Source organism: Gymnoscopelus braueri, assembly GCF_963280865.1.
Source record: "Gymnoscopelus braueri genome assembly, chromosome: 21".
NCBI lineage: Eukaryota > Metazoa > Chordata > Actinopteri > Myctophiformes > Myctophidae > Gymnoscopelus > Gymnoscopelus braueri.
The window spans coordinates 10,431,173-10,453,072 of record NC_137623.1 but is presented as its reverse complement, the minus strand read 5'-3'; the positions used below and the strand labels follow the sequence as shown (position 1 = coordinate 10,453,072).

General features: G+C 43.1%; 1 protein-coding gene across 2 annotated transcripts in view; it reads left to right on the top strand.

The window, feature by feature from the left end:
* Positions 1-1,440: 1,440 nt before the first annotated feature.
* Positions 1,441-21,900, top strand: part of svila (supervillin a) — a gene marked incomplete at its 3' end in the record, with an annotated part of 110,613 nt that continues 90,153 nt past the window's right edge. Inside the window, exons 1-2 of one of the 2 annotated variants that reach the window (XM_080418395.1) lie at positions 1,441-1,494; positions 6,965-7,034. Of the gene's footprint in view, positions 1,495-6,964; positions 7,035-18,391; positions 18,519-21,900 lie in introns of those variants that run through there. The other variant, XM_080418396.1, reaches the window with a different exon arrangement.

Below are 21,900 nucleotides of genomic sequence, written 5' to 3'. Positions count from 1 at the left end.
TGATCAATGGCGGCTCTCACTCAAATGCCCGCAGAAATTATTTTGACCACAATGCATTGCGCAAATAAAAAAACTACTTCAAGATAAATCACAGTTTGACTTTATATGTGTCATATTCAAATTGCAGATAATATGATTACCTCTTGTTTCCCTAATTCCCTAACTATTTTAGTTATGTTACAAATACATAGCTAATAATTATATTATTATTATTATTATTATTATTATTAATATTATTATTTTTGGCTCACTGGCACCATCTACTGGAGGAAAAGGGCACTAATGGACGAACGCACTTGTATGTGACTTTAACAAACAGCTGTCACACGCACGCGCAGGCGAAACTGTGTGTCGTGCGAAATAATTCACGCGTGAATGCTCAGCTACACACACACACGCACGCACACTCGCTCGTGTAAGAAAACGGTAGGCGTTCATGCATGCGTACTTCAGGAAATCTCATCTATTAAAGGCATGAATCATCCCTCATCGTATGTGTGTGTGTGTGTGTGTGTGTGTGTGTGTGTGTGTGTGTGTGTGTGTGTGCGTGCGTATGTGTGTGTGCGTGTGCGTGCGCGTGCGTGTAGTGGTGGAAAGTAACTAAGTGCATGTACTCAAGTGCTGTAATTTTGAGGCATTTTTACTTTACTGGAGTATTTCCAATTTTCAATACTTTTACTTTATACTTCACTCCATCTCAGAGACAAATATTGTACTTTTACTCCACTACAACTATATGGAAACTTTAGCTACTAGTTACTTTGTAGATTTGGATTATTATTACAAAACATACATTTACCCCTTCAACCCTACTGTATATACATTTCGGCCATTTGAAAATAGCCGATCTAAAAGCTTGTAGATCTGCTATTTTCAAATGATTTCGCATAATGAGTACTCTACTTTTGGTACTTTAAATAGTTTATGATACCAATGCTTTTATACTTTTTACTCAAGTACATTTTTGAATTCCGGACTTTTACTTGTAACAGAGTATTTACATGATAACATGCAGTATTGATACTTTAACTTCAGTAAAAAATGTTAGTTATTTTCCCACCACCGTTTGTCTGTCACCTGTCACACGCGCGCGCACACACGCAAGCACGCACGCAAGCACACACGCATGCACACACACGCACACAAGCACACGCACAGGACAGGTGATGATGGGTTAGTAGAAGAGAGAGAGAGATTTAGGTTTGGGGTTTTTAGAAGTCGGACTGCTCCTTTAAGAACTCCTCACTCCCATCTGATGTGAGGGAAGCGGAGCTCCATGCAGTTCAACACAGTGAATACACACACACACACACACACACACACACACACACACACACTGGAGACAAGTTTGTTTGTGGAGCAGCAGAGTACCGTACATACAGCCTATATGACAGTCCGATCAGTTCGTGTGTGTCCCGTTGAAACAGGATTTGGGCGTTGAATAGTTTTGCAGCTTGTTGTCGCAGAGGTTCCGTTTCTTCCAAGAAAACATCGGTGAGTTTATTTGACACTAATTATTAATCCTAATACCGCGTGAGTTGAAACGAGCTTTGTTTAGGCTGAACAAGCTGACGAATTAGATATGTCAACGGAAGAAACTTTACTATAAACACCAGTGGTGGAGTAAAAGTACAATAATTGCCTCTGAGATGTAGTGGAGTAGAGTAGAAGTAGTACTGAAAACTGGAAATACTCCAGTATAAACTGTAGTAAATACCTCACTGTAAGTACAGTACTTGAGTAAATGTACTTACTTTCCACCACTGATAAACACATACATAACACATATCAAGTCATTTGAGTTTCATGACGCATTAAAGCCACCTCCTCGTTTCTTTTATATCCTGCAGAAGTCCAGGTATTTAAAAGGCAAATCGTCCGTGTTTTGTGTGATGAAGAATTAGCGAAGGAAATAGTTAAATTAATCTTTATTGTTATTATGTATGCAACCCATTAGCTTGCCTTTGATGTTTGTCACTGTAGTGATAGCCCACTAGGTTCAACTGCATGTTGCTCAAGAAGGGCATGCACGCATGCAGGTGAGATACCCCCCCCCACCATATGCAGTGGAAGAAGTACTAAAAATTGTTTTACTTAAGTAAAAGTATCAATACTGCAATGTAGAAATACAAGTGAAAGTCCGGAATTAAAAATGTACTTGAGTAAAAGTACTGGTATCAAAATGTACTTAAAGTACCAACAGTAGAAAGTACTCATGCAGAATGTCCCATTTCCCAAGTTTTCATATAAAATGTATTCAAATCGTTGAATATAGCAGATCTACAAGCTCACAATGCTTTGCGAGCTTGTAGATCTGCTATTTTCAAATAGCCAAAGTATATATAGAGCTGAAGTGGTTAATGCATGTTTTATAATAATCAAAATCTACAAAGTAACCAGTAACTAAAGTTTTCAAATAATTGTAGTGGAGTAAAAAAGTATAACAATTGCCTCTGAGATGTAGTAGAGTAGAAGTAAAAATTCCTCAAAAGTGCACTTATAGTGCAGTACTTGAGTAAATGTACTTAGTTACTTTACACCACTGGCCCCATTTGCACCTGCAGCAGGTGTATAAGGTGTTTTAAAGGTCCACAAGTCACCTGCCTTCAAGCCCTGCATGCAGAAAGTAAAGGCTTAATAGTCGGTGGCCTAATCGATTATGCTGTCTGTGTTACTTGGGGAAACGTTGTGAAACAGAACACCCAGGCACCAGGACAGATTAGTCTTCTTTATTATCTACGAAGAAAGGCTTCGGCGGCCGGGTGTGTATTAAGTTACCTTTTTACATGTTATCCAATACCCCAAGCAGCACTGCAGTGGGGACAGGAGGAGAGACATCTATCTACTGTAGCTGCAACAGCACTGACTCTTTCCTAGCCTGGGATCAAGACCAGTGGGTGTAAAGTAACTAAGTACATTTATTCAGGTAAGGATAAGGATAATTCCTTTTAACAGGTCGTTCATGAAAGTCCTTGCGGTCTTGTTTCCAATGAGAACCTGTGAGCAATTGGGGTTAAGAGTCTTGCTCAGGGACAAATTTCATATCATCGGCACATATGCTGGGATAGCCTGGAATCGAACCTGGGGCAACCAGGGCCAGCTGGTTCCCTAGGCGGGCTCACTAACCACTCAGCTATGGCCGCCCCAAAGGTACTGTACTTCAGTACACTTTTGAGGATTTCTCACTTTACTGGAGTATTTTCAATTTGCAATACTTTTACTTCTACCCCACTACATCTCAGAGGCAAATATTATACTTTTACTACACTACATTATTTGAAAACTTTAGTTACTTTGCAGATATAAATTATTATATTATAAAACACGCATCGGCATTAGCCACTTCAGCCCTATTTTATACATAGGCTATTTGAAAATAGCCGATCTACAAGCTCACAACGTGTCGCATCGCAACGCGTTGTGAGCTTGTAGATCTGTTATTTTCAAACATTTTAGTACTTTTACTTTTGGTACTTTAACTATATTTTGATGCCAATACTTTTGTACTTTTACTCAAGTAACATTTTGAACACGGGCCCTTTTACTTGTAGGAGAGTACTTCTACATTGTGGTATTGATACTTTTACTCAAGTAAAAAATGTCAGCACTTTTTCCACCACTGATCGAGACTATTTGTATTTTATCGATTTTGACATTTGCATGGCTATCATAGATACGAAAGTAAAAGTCAGACTCGATAAAATGCATCTATGATAGTCTTGATCCAAGTTTAACTCTTTCCCTGCCTATGTGAGTGCTGTGGAATGCAATTCAAGTGGTCTCCCTTTGATGTTTATTGTCGCTCTTCAGTACTCTGTAGGTGGCTCTGATAATCACAGAGCGGTGTGGTGGAGTGGAGTGTGTGTGGTTAACATATTGCATTGTTCCATTTACTGTACACTTACTGTAATACTGTATCTGCTGCAAGGAAAATAGAGGATGCAGCAGAAAAGTTAAGAACTGCTGACTGGGTCTGGCATCTCCCTCCTCGTTTTACTATTTCTCAAAGCATGTCAAAATTGAACATAAATCGGACACTGGAAGGACCCTTTGAGCATGACAACTGCGGCTTAACAGCTGAAATCCTATTTAAAAAAAATTATTATTATTATTTTCACTATTGTCAAGTAAAAAAAAAAACTTTTTTTTATCTTATCGCCTAATGACATGTCCTAAATATGTCTGCCGGGTTGAACATGGTTAGAAAAACCAAAAGTCAAGGTAGGGAGCAGTGCACTGCTCGAGTGTCGCTCCGTTTCCTCTTATTTGGCAGGTAGAGACCTATGAATCAGCTGCCAAAACAAATACCTTCAAAGCAATTAGGGACGGCTAGTTGTGTGCTTTTCCCCGGCACAGTTTTTCCCAATTGGAAGTACGTGGAGGCTAATCGGCGCCCATTTCCTCCCCCAAGTTTTCAGATGTGAGGTCAGCGAACGCTGAGGGATGGTGAGAAGGCTTGAGTGCCTCGTACTTTGCTCGCAGTAAAGGACAGAGGGGCATGAGATTGATTATGGCCATTGATTTGGCTGTTCCCCCAGAAAAAGGAGGACTCCTCACTGAACCAATTCCCTAATAACTCAAGATGATGTTTCTCTTGGTTTTCTATGTTACAGCATTCATAAAATGATCTGCCATCGGTGTTACTGGTAATGTTTCAGCGACTGGCAGGCATTGACTGAGACTGAGACTTGTTAATTTGTCTACAAACGTCTGCCTCACGTTATAAATTCAGGTGATGTCAGCATGTTTCAATTCCTTTGTGCAAATGACCTTTTCCTCTCCAAACCACAAGCAAAACATCACCTCTCGCTCCGTATCTCGAGCCTGACTGATGACTTGTTTGAACCCGTGACGGCACACACACTGTTGTTTTCAAAGCTCGAGCGCGTTTCCTTTTCCAAGCGGAGTATCGAGTTATCAGTGGGACCGTGAGATTGACGTTGCTGCTGGGGCCCTCGAAAAATGAAGGAAAACATATCCCCCATTCCTCTTTGTGACAAACACTGATCCCAGGTCACTGTTTGAGGACAACATTCATTTGAGGCAACTGGCAGGCCCCGGTCAATGTCAAAATGTCCTGAGATAGTTGGATTATTAAAGGATGATCCCAGTACAGTCTGATTTATGCTTTGATCTGATCAGTATGTTTTGTGTAAATCCAGTGTAAGCCTAGCACACCGTTGTGTGGTTAGGGGCTCCAGGAGTGCATGTGTGCGAGTGTAACACGCATGCATCATTCACATGCAGGCATGTACATGTGTAGGAAGTTGGCATGGGGTGTTCTGTGCCCTCGCTGAAGTAACACGCTCGCCTCTCACTTGTTTTCCGAGAGCGTCCAAAGCTCTCTATTTCAGAGTGAGAAACTGCTAGAGGAGGTCAGTTACATAAGCCTGTTGGGCGTTACATCATTGTTTTGGGGGGCCTGGGTTTTGGCGATGGGTCTGTTGGGGCTGCTGACTCCCACGTACCCCCCTTGTCGGGGGGGGAAGGCTGAGCACTATTGGAAGCAGATGCTGGGTGTTTCTCAACCCGCTGGGAGACGTGACTCAGTGTTTGCGATGAAAACGGGGACTCCACCTGTAACAGAGAAGAATAGAGTTACTGCATGACTTCTGTGGCTTTTAATTTTGTCCTGATAGAGTGACAAGGATGTTTGGTTTTGTTTGGGTGGGCTTCGTTGCCATGGTGTCCAAAGGATAACATGTAAAAGGAGAATGATTTATTGGTCTATAATTCCCACAAACAGCCCCACCTCTTTTGTTCTCCAAGACCAAAAGTACAACCGTCTCCAAAATGGTCTTAATATTCAAGGAAAACATATTGTGGTTCAAGGGAGCTTTATTATTCACCATAACTGTAAGTAATATCTTACAGGTTTTTACGATTTTGTTACCAAAGAGGTTGGTTTCTAATCAAGTCAAGCCAGTTTTGTATGACATTGAGCTTGTGGATGACTGCTAAGTAACAGAATACGGCGCATCTGTGATCCGGAACCCTTGAATAAAAAAGACAGAGGAAACATGAAGGTGTAGGCTCCACTGGAGCTGACCCTTGGGCAAACAGCAAGCTAAAATGTCCTGCCTCAAAATGGCGGGACATTTTAGCGTTTGAGATATTTGTCAGGACTTGGGTCACCCAGTTTGAAACGGGGACAATCTCGGGCAAACCAGGACATCTGGTCACCATAAGTTATGGATATGTATTGTTTAGGTAGACAACATCTATGTCCAGAAACATCAGGGCTACAAGGCTGTTGGGATGAGAGATCTTACATGGCTGTAGCTGCTTGTTTGTTTTGTAGGATGCGGTAGAAGAACTGAGAATGGGGCTCTATCGGTTAACATTGGCCAATGTAGGTCACAGAGACAATGCTACAGTATTGTCTTGTCTGTTAATTGACCCCAATGTGGTTGGCAACTGGAATGAGAGTGCTGGTATTTGGGTATTGCCCATAGCCAAATGAATGTGTGTTTGGCTTCATGTGGTGATGGCCAGCTATCGGCACACCAATGTTTAGGTTTAATGTACTCGGATAAAGTTTCATACTTTGTTTATTATCTAGACAAATAATCAGCTGTGTTTGCAGACCAGGGAGTGGCGTCAGCCAGGAGCGGGAGTTTATGTTGTGTACATTTTAAAGATCAAATAACATGCAAACACATTAGTGAACTGTCTGAACACTCGAGGAAGCTTTACAGCATAAATTCCAAAAGAGAACAGCTCTGCTGTGAAATATTAAGGCTTGGAACATGTAAACAATCCCTCTGCATGAGCAGTAAATTGGATTAGGATTTTACTCTCTCCAGGATTTCTTAACAAGTAGGCTACTTTACACTTATTCTTTCTCAAATTGTCTGTATGAAGGGCAAGTCTGATGCTGTTCAATGGGCTGTTTGGATTTGATAGACATTTGACACATCTCTAACTTGCACAAAATCCTAAATCAATGCCATTCTTTTTGCAGGCCCGGTTGATTCTCATGCTCAGATTAGATGCCAGAGGAAGAAGTTTGAACACATCTGTATGGCTGACTTGTAAGTACATCAGTTAAGTCTATAGCAATGCCACATGTGTGCTGTTCAAGACGGAACAGACAGACACACACACACACACACACACACACACACACACACACACACACACACACACACACACACACACACACACACACACACACACACACACACACACACACACACACACACACACACACACACACACACACACACACACACACACACACACACACACACACACACACAAAAGTTCACCACCTGCTGCCAAGAAGATACGCTTCATGGATCACTATGAAGCGGCATGGACCATTGACCACAGTAGGAAGTGGTTAATAACAGCCCCTTCTTACACACACACACGCACGCACGCACGCACCGCGCGTGCACACACAATTGGTGCTTTCCTGGGGTCAGCCACGCTTGGTTTGACCTCTCTCTGTGTATTGCTGTTTTGTGTCCACCAGTCGGTGGTAACCATTTGTCAGTGACATCATGCATGTCTGTGATGTGGTGAATCAACAACAGACCTCTGCTACGTTGTGTCGACAGCCTCAAACATTACCCTCCTTGCCATGGCAACAGTTCCACGTTGATAGAAGGACTGTCTTCGCTCGCTGTTTGCTCAGAAGGGCCCATCCCTCCACATGCGTTTTCAATTATTGTTGTGAGCCCTTTGGGTCCCATCATTCTCCTCTTTGGCCAAACCTATACGCACCCCAAGCACCAAAGCTAGTAGCTTTTGCCAAGGCCCTCTTTTATCCACGGTTCCCCTCTGGATTATGGACTTGTTATCAAGGAGTGTAAGTAATCCATGGATATTTGTCCATAATGCTGTAGGAAGTCCTACTGAATCCAGCCTCCTACTCTGTGTACATCGTTGTTGCTTTGTTAGAAATCCTTCAACAGGTTGCAGTAGAAGCATTTTTTTTAGGACACTGAGGTCATCTTGCAATGGACCACATGGATGCATAACTCTAGGTTCAATATTGAAAACGGTAGACAATATAAAGATGGCACTGTAACATAATTGTAAATTCCATTGTAGCCCAAGGGCCAGTTTAAGTTGCCTGTATTAAGACCAAGGGGCCAGCCTGACATATTTACAATGAGGCCGATACGGAAGAGAGACAGTTCATATGAATGGCCTGTATGGCGCTGTTTTACCCCTGCAGGTGTCAGAAGGAATATTCTCTCATTGTGAGCGGATGGGTTTTTGACGAACTTTAGACTAGATTTTCTTACCTTTTAATAAGAATTGTCATAAATACTATATGCTTCCAGTCGCTAGTTTAAAGTCTCTTTTCAATCATCATGATATGCGTTTTGCTAAATTATGGTCCAATTTATTCTAAAATTGACGATAAAGTAGGCTATGCTCCAGGAGGGGCGGGATGATTTGATTGACAACCTACACAACCAATAGCATTCATTCCCCGCCCCCGCTCTTGATTGACAAGCTACCCAACCAATAGCATTCTTTGGGGATTGTTTTCCGGTTCCCTGGTCACATGTTCCGACGTGCCCAATGGCATATATTAAAGATGGCAGATTCTACGTTGCTGAACAATCAGCTTCATTTACGGTCCGTAGAAACCAATGGGTGACGTCACCGTTCCTTTCGTCCATATTTTTTACGGTCTATGATTAAGACCCGTGCCTGGAAGGGAGGTTAGCCTGGGGTGAAATGGACGCCATCTATGCCTGCACGCCACGGCCCTGCAGGCCTCCAGCCAGAGGACCACCATATAGTTCACTCTCCTCACTAAAGGTCTGCTGGTCTTAGCAACATGAGTCCAGCCTCCTGGTTGCTTTTGGTAATTGGCAGTCACCTCTCCTCTCCCTGAACACACACACAGACAGTGATGCAAATCAGCTTAGCCAGTTCAATTTATCATTTATGATGATGTCATGATATCTCATCGCACATAATGGGGTGTGGCTTTGTGTGGGTTTGACAATATCACATTATGCATGTTGTCCATGTTTGTCAAGATTTGGGTACATTCGTGTCCAAAGTGTGTTTCCAAAGCACATGAGTAACGTTCCCTTCGATAACCTAATAACCTGCTGGCAGTGGGGGACAAATTTTCCGTTGTTTGTTTTGGTCTTCCTAGATGTTGATATGATGATGATTGGAGCTCAACAGCTGTTGTGTTGACACAACAGGCAGTTTGTTGCCAAGTGCACACACGCACGCACGCACGCACGCACGCACGCACGCACGCACGCACGCACGCACGCACGCACGCACGCACGCACGCACGCACACACGCACACACACACGCACACACACACACAGAGGATTGTATTACCATGCATGTGAGGACCTTTGACTGCCTTCATTCCCTAACTTTGCCAGTGGTTCTATAAACGGTGTGCCACGAGAGATGTCCAGGTGTGTCTAGCGATTTTGTGGCCACTCACTGTACATTATTATTGCATTATACAAAAAGTTATGATTTATGTTTTAATTTACTCTATCCGTACTGTACTTTGTGTGCACTAATTTCCTAGTACAGATGCAAATTCTATACCCTGCAAATATATATATTTTAACCACTTGCAACCTGGGGTCCCTATTACGATTTATTTATTTCCCGCACATTTTCACTATTTTTGCTCTGAATACAGATGTGCCTTGAGATTTTGGATTGCCCATTGGTAAAAAGTTTGAAAACCACTCCCCTAACTAACCCCTAAATGTTGACTGTAACCCATACTGCTACAGTACATGTCTAACCTTAACCGAACTCTTAATTCAAACCCTAAACCTCAACACTCTGTGGGCCCCATTGAAACGTGAGGACCAGCTAAATGTCCTCACTTTTGCCCTCTGTCCTTGGGACTGAGGGCAACAGATAAGTTGGCTGATCTGAGATTACACGGAGGGGCGTAAGGGGTGAGAAGGTCAGAAATATAAGAAGTTGCAAGGCCCAGTGATTTAAAAACGATACGATTTAAAAATCGATGCCAAAAGGGTAGCCAGTGCAATGGGGCAAGACTGGGGGAAATGTGTTCTTGTAAGAACCCCCGCTGTGTTATTTTGAGCAATTTGGAGGCTGTTGAATGATTTCTTGGACAGTCCGGAAATGTGAATTGCAAAAACAAGATGATTGGTGAAAAAGCATGGATGAGTTTGTGCATGATTTGCTATTGGCAAAACTTCTGATTTGACCCATGGCTGGTAATATTGCTATTTAGAAAAGTTCAGGTCTTTTATTTGTGACCCCAACAGAACATCTGGAAACCCACCTTTGGTCCCACCCAACTAGTTTGAAGAATACTCATTCTAAATGATGGTATGCTGATACTGTAGGAGCTTTCAACAGTGCTGAGCAGGCTATTAGATGGAGTTAAAGCCTAGTAGCTCATCCAGACCAACAGGTCTTTGAGCTAAGTGAGATCTGCTGACAGGTACCAGACAGTCTACTGCTGAGTCCACACACACACACACACACACACACACACACACACACACACACACACACACACACACACACACACACACACACACACACACACACACACACACACACACACACACACACACACACACACACACACACACACACACACAGAATCCACCCACATCCATTCCCTATGGATGAGGAACATATTGGTGTGTGTGCGTGCGAGTGAGTCACATAATGTGCATATATTATTATTTATGACATTTACCCATCAGTTTAAGACAGAGGTGTGTACTTTTACAACCATCCATGTGTGGGTTATAGTGAGAGATACATGTGTAATAGTTGGCTCCTGATAAAGGTTCTGCTTGCTCATGTTAGACCCAAGTCAGGCATCGATTACTCACTCCTACAGCAGACCTGAGAAAAACGGCATTCGCAAATAATTTTGTTTTGTTTTAATCTACTTGGCGTTGCAGGCAAGTGGGGCCTGCCATATAGTGTGAGACTGTAATTGACCACATTCAACCTGGCGTCCCTGTTTTGTGAATTGTAGGCGAAAATGACCCCCCTCCCCCACAAATAGGCGAACTACAAGCTCAACACATCGTGATGTGATGCGTTTTGACCCTGTAGATGAGCTACGTGACACCATCTCATGTTGAAGTAAAAAGAAATAGGGCTTATGTGGATACATTTTAAATGGATTTGTACAGTATCAAGTCAGTGCTACCAGTTGCCTCTGGGGCTTGGGTGCTTCTGACACGGGGTCACGGTCAAGTGGATGTTCAAACACGTTAGAGAAAGGGCAAGATGTTATGGGTATTGGAATTGCTGTATATGGAATTGCTGTAATGACAGAGGCTCTCTTGAGTGTGTGTGTGTGTGGGGATGACTGAGTTCACAGATACAATAGTCATCTATTTTATTTCAGTTTGATGCCGGCATGACTAATTCAGCTGTGTGAGGGCATCGTGTGTGGTTGAAAGGGCTTATTAGTTTGGTTTTGCATGCTGTTGCCCCCGCTCTCCCATGTCTAGTCTGTTAGCAATTATTAGAAGTAGGTGGTGAGTTCAAATGGAGTCATCCTTGAAGAGCGGAATGTTGATACGGCCACCGTGTCGAGGTGACACACTCAGACGTAGCACGTCTCTCTCACACACACACACACAAACCCCCCTGCACCTGGTTCTGCTCATCATTGTCCTTGGTATGATGCCATACTCGTCCTGGCTGACAACATGCCATTTATAGGAAAGCTTTCACAGAGTGTGTGCGTGTATGTGTGTATATATATGTGTATATATCCTATCAGGGAATTCAATATATTTACCAACACTAGCAGAAACTGTTGGTTATCAATAACCTATGACCACTGCTGTTTGTGTTATCTGAGTAACATGTTAGTATTATATAACCCCCCCCCCCCATATATCTTTGACCTCTTCTCCTGGACCGATCAGATTGTTTTGAGACCATAAAGTGCACTCCATGCACGTGTTCATACACGATAATCAAATTAGTGTTAAGAATGGAGCACTAAGAGTAACAGTCTGAGCTGTTTACAGTACATTTGCTGACTCATTTTCAGGCCTGTCTGAGTAGTGTAACAAAGGGATTATTTTATGAGGGAAAAAATGGGTCAACAGGTTTTGGCATTTGTTTGAAATTCTAATATAGTGTACCTGCTGCATTTGAGGCCTGTCTGATGATATTTGATGTGGTCTAATAACGTCTAATGGTGTGGTGTCTGCTGTGGCAGAATCTGAAGTCTGATGCACACGCACACACAAGCGACTGGGTGTACTTAACCTTTTGACCTGGAAGAAAAATAACTGTCAGGGGGAGTGATGGAACACTCCCAGTTATCTCTTGGGAGGACAAACGTGAATCTTGTTTGTGTTTTGTCAGTTAGGGCGGTCGATCCTCATCCATGTGGGAAAGTTGTCTTTCGCTCTCTCTCTCTCTCCTTTGCTGTGTTTTATGGTCCCTCTCTTTGGCTCGTCGTGGCATTTGGAAGCAGCACAGAGGGATTCCTCCTCTTCTATCTGGGACGGGATCCCCCCCTTCCTTCGTCCTTTTAACTGGAGCTCGTTAGGACTAAATGGCCGTTCCAGTGTTCTATTTACCTCCATCATAATGTCCGTTACCACGGTTCGACCGACCCCCAGGTGCGCGTCTCCTCTTCTGTGGTTGAAGCATCGCTGGCGAGGACCCTGATTTTTTCCCAAACACCAGACGCCAGACTGACAGCGTCAATGTCCCCGTTGAGTGCCGGCTGAGCGGGCCAACGCTGGTGTCACCGCCAAACCCGCCCTGTGGGTTTGTGGGCTGAGGTTTGCTGGTGAACCGCCAGTTGCATCCAGTCTGGTCACGTGACTCTTGTGTCTTCAGTCCTACCCTCTGGAAATCTCACACTCATTCGGTCTCTTTCTTTCCCTCCCTCTCTCTCTCTCATGCTCTTTCTTGCGGTGTCCTTTACTTTCTCCTCTCTCTTACCGTCTGCCCTTTGACATGGCTGAAGATGATTGATTCTTAACGGAAAGAACCCACACTATCTCAGAGATGCGTTCTCCCAATAAAAATCTGAGCACCATGACAGGTACGGTTCTGTTCACCGTTTTGTTTTGTCACGTTTTGTCATCTGAACCAATCTTAAATCTCTCAATCTCTCAATCTGTTGGTTTTGGCTGATTTGTGCTCTTGCGATCGTACTGTGCACTCCTCATTGCATGGACATCTGCTCATTAACGCACTCTGAAGGCTCATTTATTTGCCGTGGCCGGGGCCAGGGGCCATGGTGGGAAGCGGGGTCTGGTTTGTGTAACAGCCATTTAGTCTCCGTTGACTAGACATGTAGGTCATCACAGTACGGTACAGTGGGGGGTGAGACGGGGAGAGAGAGAGAGGAGTGGAGTGGCTGATTGAACGAGATGGATTGAGGGGAGCAGAGCAGAGAAGGGAGAGGGATGTCGTTGATAGGGGAGGAGGGATGGAGGGGAGCTTAGAGGCTGAAACTGTCGGCCCTGGGATTTCTGCACACTGTTCATTTAACCACGTAAACCCAATTGACTGAGGTCCCCCAGGTGTCTTAAGTTTGGCTCCCTGCTTTTTTTTCCCACAGTTCACAGTTCGTCACAACGCATCGCATTGTGAGCTTGTAGATCTGCTATTTGTACCGAATGTTCGCCTATTCTGACATGCCCAGAATAGGGACGCTAGGGTTCATGTGGTTAACTCTCAAGAGTGAAGAGTATCTGTGAAATCTATCCCAACCTCGTCCCCTGACAAATTATTTTCCATTTGTTTGATTTCGGTCTCTACTTTAGTCAGTCAGTCAGTCACTCACTCACTCACTCACTAACTCACACCCACGCTTTTACCACTTTTTCTCAGTGTCTGTCACTGTTAACCCTCTTGTTTTCTCTCCTGTCTGAAGCTGCTGTCTCCTCTGGCACTCGTCTATTTGTATCCAATGTGAACACCATCTGTGTTGTGCTGTAGGAAAGGCTGTGTGTGTGGGCCTGACGTGCAGCTAATCAAGTGTTCAGCGAGACCGCTTAACTATCGGCTTGTGAGTGTGTCGACTTTTGGTTGGTTGGTTGAGGCAACTTTGTTGCGCGAGCGAGATGCAGCGCTGAGGTTAGATTTTGAAGAACCCTGGGACAATGTTAAGGTGTCACCTGTTTCATCTAAAAGGCATCTTTTACTGAATCCTTGCCTTTTCTTTTTTCTTCCTTCCTTTGACGCAGGGGTAGGCTACTATTTGATCTGAAAGAGCCTCACAAATATTGCATGATAGAAAATAGTTTACAGATGATGATTCAACGCAGTGGCTGTCTTTCTTTCCAGCCTATTTTACTGTTATTTCTCAACAATTTTTTCCCCCCCAACAGTTTTTTTAGACATATAAACAGGGTTTTATAGTGTCTCACTTTAATTGGGCACTGGCAGCTCACGCTTCGGCGCTCTGTGTGAATGGTGGCCCATGCCGTTGGATGGTGTTCAGTGGGAAAAGCATTGTTCACGGATGGAAAGGATGGGTCCAGGCCTGAGCGAGCCCAGTCTCTGGTCTCTTATGTAGTCTCAGGAGAACACAATGGGCCCTCCATGTCTCCCTGTATGGGAGTGCACAGAGCTGTCACACCAACTAAATGGATGGTTTTGTATTAATTAAACTGTATCAAATATTGTAATTAACGAGTAGATGTGAGCTTGCCTACGTGGCTGGCCTTCCTTTGTCTAAGTAAGAATGTAGGGAGAAAGGGGGGGTGGGTTTAGAAATACAAATATTTCCAGTTTGTCTGCATCCCAGCCAGGACATTGTTGTGGTCTATTTGTAGCTGTTTATGGAAAAACAGGAGGAGAGTTGCATTGCTCTCAGTTTTCTCAGTTGTGCTGACAGTACAGTGTGTCTGGGCCATGTTAGCGTTCAGGCCTTGACTAACGAGGGCTAAATTGAAATCACATTCACTGCCACGTCTCTCTGTTGGCTCTTAAAGCACTAATGCTTCTCTGCCACTAATTAGCCTCTTTGTGGTGGGTGAGTTGAACACTTCTTTGCCTTCAAACGCTCAGTATTAACCTGTAGAAAGCACAAAGCAAAGCCCCCCTGTCTCGCCTCCTCTCACAAAAGTTGGCGTGGTGCCCTGCTTTCATTACTCAACCTGCTGAGAAAGCATGAATCAATTTCAGACAGCAATAAACAAATCAGTGGGGGTGATGTTTTGGAGGAAGGATAGTGCTGAGGCTGAAGTAAGTAGAACCAGAAGAAAGGAGGCGAGGAGAGTGGGATTCTGTGGCTCTGTCTGGTTGTTGACACTAGAGGGTGCTGTTTGTTGTGAAACTCACCCAAGAGAAGCAAGGGAAATCAGTGTTTTGCTTTGTTGTCCAAAGCAAAACACTGCAGAACTCGTTGGTGTCCATCTTCTTTGCCCCCCCCCCTCTGATTTCAGGGGCATTTAGAATTTTCAGGGGTGTATATCTTTTTTTAAATTAAGTATACTATTAATGCAGCCCATGCAATGCCACCAACCACCAAAAAAAGAATATAAAAATGCACTTACTCCTTCTCAGTTACGGTAGTTTTTTTTAAAGATTATTTGTAATGCCTGTAAGCATAGAACAGTGAAGAAACAGTAAAAAGCCTAAAACTTAAAAGTGAAAGTGGAGAGGTGCTGTGCCAAATCTAAATAGGAAGACAATTTTGTGGTCAGCGCATTCACTGATGGAGCCACTCGGATGCCCCATTTTCACTTTCATCCTCCTGACCTATGGACTGGCATCCGCCCAGTGTCTCCTGCCTTTGCCCAGTTTGTCCTTTGTTCGTCGGCCAGCTGAAACACAGCCCTGGTGCTTATCGCAGGGTCTTCTTTGTGCAACGTTCGAGTCCCTTCCTTCCTCTCCAGCTGGCTAATGTTCTCCTTCGCTGGGGTTTTGGACGTTTTTAAACGTGTAATCATCAGAATGATGAATGAGTGGTCTGTCCGCCGGTCCAACTCATTGTTTCAGTCAGTGTTTTCTTCGTTATGTCATGTCTTGGACCTCGCTCCACGTTCGCCCAAGTCAAAACGGACATTCCAAACACAATTGATTGGGACTTTTGAGAAATATTTCCCCAAGGGATCTCGCTGACCACATAGCAGATTTGAGGATAGAAAGCTAGCAGTTCATTCTATGGCAGGGGTTTCAACGTTTTTCAGGCCAAGGACCCACTAGCTGAGAGAGAGATGAAGCAGGGACCCCCTCTATATTGTATAAAATTGTTTCAGATTAAAACATTTTTTTTAACTTGGTTTGCAATTTTTTCCCTCTACACCTATACCCCTTTGCCAAAAATTGCGCTGCGAGGCGTTGTGAGCTTGTAGATATGCTATTTTTGGCTAAAGTTATCCTCAGAAAAGGGATGCTAGGGTTCAAGTGGTTAAAAAAAAATCATATCGCACAAAGATTAATCGGACCCCCTGTAGTAACTCTGAGGACCCCCTAGGGGTCCCGGACCCCCTGTTGAAGACCCCTGTTCTAGGGCTGCACAATATTGGAAAAAAGAAAATACTCTAAAGAAGATATATCGAAAACTACTTGCTGGATTGCCGTGGTGTTTTCTGGACTTTGCACCTTCATGAACCCTTGGCCCAGACGATGCCCCCTGGATTCCCTCCCCCCCAACACATCAAACCCTGCTGTAATCTTTTAGTCTTAAATCAATATTTTGTGGGAAATTATTGATTTAATGCAATGAGGGAGATTATGTGCAGCAAGCGGCGGTAATTTTTGCAAGATAAACCCAGACAGCTCAGGACAGACACAAAGGCTCATCGTACATTATACCTTACATTGTACAGCTTTGAAGTGCTTGGAAAAGTACTCTGGTCTCCATCTAATCGGAGATGAGGTGTGTGGCTGATAGCTTTCATCCATGCATGCCCAGCAGCAAGTTCTAAAAGCTCCCTGTGCCCCCTGCTGTGAGGGCTGTCCTGCCCTAGATCAGTAGCATACTTCCACCTCATATACAGTAGCTGAATCATCCCCTATATATAACCAAACGCATCAGCCCCTCACCATAGCTCACGTTACCCCTAACCCTTATAGCTTTCAACTCACAAACTAGGCTGAGCTTATGGTTTGTTGTTGTTATGACTGCTTTAAATAGTGTCCACATGATATTTACTTGGTACTGTAGACCTTGACCTGACTGTTGTCAGCTCCGTGCACCCTTCAACCGGGCTACAGGGTTCAAGTTGCTGCTCTTCATCTGTCACTGGCAACCAGTCCTTCTCTATTGGCTTGCACTTCAATATGACTTGGTCCATGGAGTTAAGACCCCACAAAATAACTCAATATGGTTCTATGGGTAGATTCTCTTTGTCTCTGATCCTGTTCAGAACACCTCATGATCCAATTTAACATCCAAAATCACGGGTTAAGACACTGTGTGTGTGTGGGTGTGTGTGTGTGTGTGGGTGTGTGTGTGTGTGTGTGTGTGCAAGAATAAAAATGAATTACAAATAAGTTTAGCCAAACTGTATTCTAAGGACCACTTATCTTCATATCTCACTAATGTCCTCACTAGTGCTCATCATAAGGTCGCACTCTTTCTGTCTACTCACTCTGTGTCTCAGAAGAGGGCTCTGGACAGTTCAGAAACCTGCCTACCAGTGACTGTGACAACTCAAATTAATACAACTTGCGTAACTGTGTCGTAGAGGGATTGTTTGCCTGACAGCTGATTTGATCCCAGTGAATAGCCATAGTCTATTTCAGGGAGATTGAGTGATATCAAAGCCCTGGTATCCAGGGCCGTAAATGGCGTTCGCTCACCGGCTCTCTAGTTACCCACAATGCTCCGTTTTGACTACCTTTCCATAAATTGCAAGGTCCACTTAAGGGGCCTCAGGTCTAGGGGCCCCAGGACGTTGGCATAGGAATACCCAGCATGCCATGCTGGCAGTCAAACGCTGCCCCTCTGGAACATTCAGGGGACATTCCCATTCTAGAACTTAAATTAGGTCGATTAATCATTCTAGCAGCCGTTTGCCACATGGTTTAAAAAGACCTGACATTTTAGACATCGTAAGGTAGGCCTATGAGTATTTTGAATCTCATTAGCTTTGCCCTCTTGCCCTCTCTTATCTTAGCTTTGCCCTCTTGCCCTCTCTTATCTTAGCTTTGCCCTCGCGTTGCCCTTTCTTACGAGTCTATCACGCTTCAATCATGATATTTGATTCCCCTGTCATCTCATGTGCCCATCCACTCCCATCACTTGGTATATTCAATTGATCTGGCCTGGTGCTAGTGGAGTGGGAAAGCACCGTTCTAAATTTATCAGTTCCCCCCCGCCCCCGGTTCATGCCTGCTACAGCAAACACATGCTTTCCTTGAGGGGGGTGGGGGGGGGGGGGGTGGGGGAGGTGGCCATGCCTCAGGGCCAGTCACTCGTTGCTATGTCCCATTAGTCCCCTCCAGACTCCAGAGCTCTGACCTTCCCCTGGACTGTGGAACTAGCAGACCACCATAAAGACTCCCAAAAAGACTTGTACTGTATACCTTCAAACACAATGGCTTTCAGTCCCGCCTGAGAAGAGACCTTGAAGTAAGTAGGTTTTCTTTGATCACTGGCCAAAGTTTTGATTATTGCGGTGAGATTTCCTGACAATTGTAAATGGTTCACTTTCGTGGGGAAAGTTTCTGTTTTTCATGTTAATATTCTGATTAATATGCGTCAGCCTGGTCAAAGAAACATCTATACAAAACAATAGATTTATTAACAATTAACAATGGATAAATGTACAATTTCTTTATCTTTTTGGAAACCATGCTATAAAAATTGTAAACACATGAGATTATAGCATTGTGTTTCTACTGTATCTTTTCTACTGAAAGTGAATTTTGCTCAGGGACATTTATGAGTGTCCCTGAGAAGGGAGGGATTTTGGCTTATGAGATGTTGCTTGATATGTAACTGTCTGGTTCATTTTAAGGTCTCTGAGCGCTTCAGATCCACTTTGGATCCTACCCTACCTATTTTGACAACGAGCTGCCCGGCAACAAATTATATCCGTCCATATGGGACTTGTTAATGTGCTATTTCTCAGTGATAGATCGCATGTTCTGATATGCTGGGTTCAACGCCACAGTGGATATTGTGCTTTGTGTAATGGGCTGATATGGTTTTGATGGTTCCAGTCACTTTTACAGGAATCAATCCAAATCCAGTTGATATTTCCATAGGTTGCTTTATCTACTCTCTCCGAGTCTGTATTGAGGAGTGCAGGAATGGGGTGAAGTGGGGATTAGGATTTTTTGAGGGCTAGAAAGCTTCTCCATGTGTGATTCATTCACTGCTGAATGACTATGAGACTACAGCTGCTCATTGTACAGCACCTGCTCTCGCTCTATCAGGATACTCAGACATAAATAGAGTGGTGCCTAACAGGGCAGCACACAAACCCCCCCACACACAGACAGACAGACAGACAGACAGACAGACAGACAGACAGACAGACAGACAGACAGACAGACAGACAGACAGACAGACAGACAGACAGACAGACAGACAGACAGACAGGGTTCGATAAAAAAAACAATTTAAGCTATGCTTTGTCGTACAACAAATGGCATGTAGATCAGCTATTTTCACTGTTATTGAAAAATGTGTGGTACATAACATGCATTTTTATTTATTTGTTGTTTAATTGTGATGTTATCAAACCTAAATTTCAAATATAGCCAACAGTATCCTCACGTTTCCTAGGGAATTATGGGCATCACTTCCTGTCGATTTGATCAGGTATCAGGGATTAAATCGACAGGAAGCGATGCCCATAATTTGCTAGGAAACTTGTGGATACATTTCCCAAAAGGAAATGCATTATTAATTAAGTCTGGCCAGAAGCAGAGATGATACTTGCGATAAAAATTAATGGGCAGGGAATATTAAAATAATTGATTCCCCCACGTCCCTCCAGCAAATTGAACCCTGCACACATAAACACATACAGTACACACAATCAGTATGCTCCTCCAAGGCATTCCTCCAGACAGAAGTTCTTCCACACACGTACCCACGGCACTGAAATCATCATGTCCATTTTTGGTTAGAGTACTGAAGTCAAAAGCTGAAGTATGGAAAACTACAGTATATGTTGACACTGTAGTTTTGTTTATTTTGTTTATATAACAGTATACTATGGTGAGAAAGTTGTATGTGTGCAATACTTTGTACTACTTTGTACGCTCTCAGGAAAAACTGTTTTATGTGTGCAATACTTTGTACTCTCTCAGTTTGTGGTGTTGCTTTTATATTATGACAGAACATTGTGTGTGTGTGCGTGTTTATTTTCAGGGTCTCAACTAAAAATATACCAGACAGATTACAGAGTTACTTAATTGGCAAATGATGATCTAATTTCCGCCGGAAAGTAGAGCTGTGTTACAATTACTGTCCAATACTGTTATACATTGTGAAACATTGACTGTTGGCCTCGCTGTGTCACTGCTGTGTCACCTTTCTCAGCTGTTTGTCACTGTGTCAGCCAGGGAAATAAGATTGCTTCAGTCACTTGGAGGTTTAGCTGAGCTCATAATCTTTTCTCAATGGATGCGTTGATTAGTGGGCAGACAGCCAGCCAGAGGAAGTACACGGTGTTGTGTTGTGTGTGGGTTTAGAAAAGGTATGATCTGTCCAGCAGATGTCTGACATGAGGCCTGGTGATCATTCTAAGAACTTGTTGGGAGTGAATAAATACAATTTGTCTACATTTGGAAATTGATTGCTCAATCTCATGCTAATGTATTCACCAGACATTACACCAGCCACTTTTTGACAGTTATTGACTTTTAATATTATTAATATTATAAATATAGTATTAATATTCTGGTATTGATATTGCATATCCCATGCTTATTTTTTTTTAAACAATATATTTATTGGCATTTTCAATTATATAACCTAACAACAACAATATGGCTCTTGTGTTAAATGCCTATAAATAATCAAACAAAAACAGAGCAAATAGACATCACATAGATATTAACAATATGAAAAACAAAAACAGAAAAATAAGAAAAACCCATTACAAAAACAAATAAGAAAAACCCATTACAAAAACAGCAGAAAATACAACAACAAAAAAAACAAAACAGATATGGTCATGATTTTTGTTCCCACATTACCATGCTTACAAAATAATTGAAAAACGGTAGTAGTACATTTACCGACTTAGAAATGACCACTGGGAGTTTGTTAGCATTTTGTAGCAATGCTAATGGAAACAATTGGGGTCAGCCAGTTTACAGCTCATTGTGAAAGTGTTCATTAGCCAGTGGACAGAGACACCGTTGCTACACATGTCTCATCCTGTTGCTAAAAGTCTTACTGTACTCTGGACATATCTGTTATCATCACCTAGGGCTGTGTTGAACATACGACTGACTGACTGACTGACAGGTTAAGTGGTGCTGAGAATGTCCCAAGGCTATCTTATTGTGTTTGCACTTCTGCTAGGTCAGTCACCGTAGATCTGCAAGTGCAAGCCTCCCCACAGTGAACGCCCGAGACTAGCTTAGAAACACTCATCCAATTTACCATTTGCTGTAGTTTTCATAAAACTGTTGTGTATGCATCGGAGTCGTCCTTGCTTTAACACTTCAGAAATGCCTGTTTCTCAGTTAGACTATGTTTTAGAGATTATGTCCTGAACATACAGTATAATATACACACCATGTCTACTGTAACGTCTTGGACTGTGTTGTCTTATTGTATGTTCATGCCTTTTGTACCGGCACGAGAGTGCTACAGTGTTAAACCCAGTATTGAGTTTGCACTTTGCAGTGGGTTCCCTTGCCAGATTTCAAATGCTTTAGGGTTTTTATGCAGAAAATAAGGTCTATGTTAACACACACATAAGCCTAAGAGAGTTTCACGTGTTCTGTAGCTGTAAAAGAGATGTGATGAGTTTAAACACCCTCCCTTG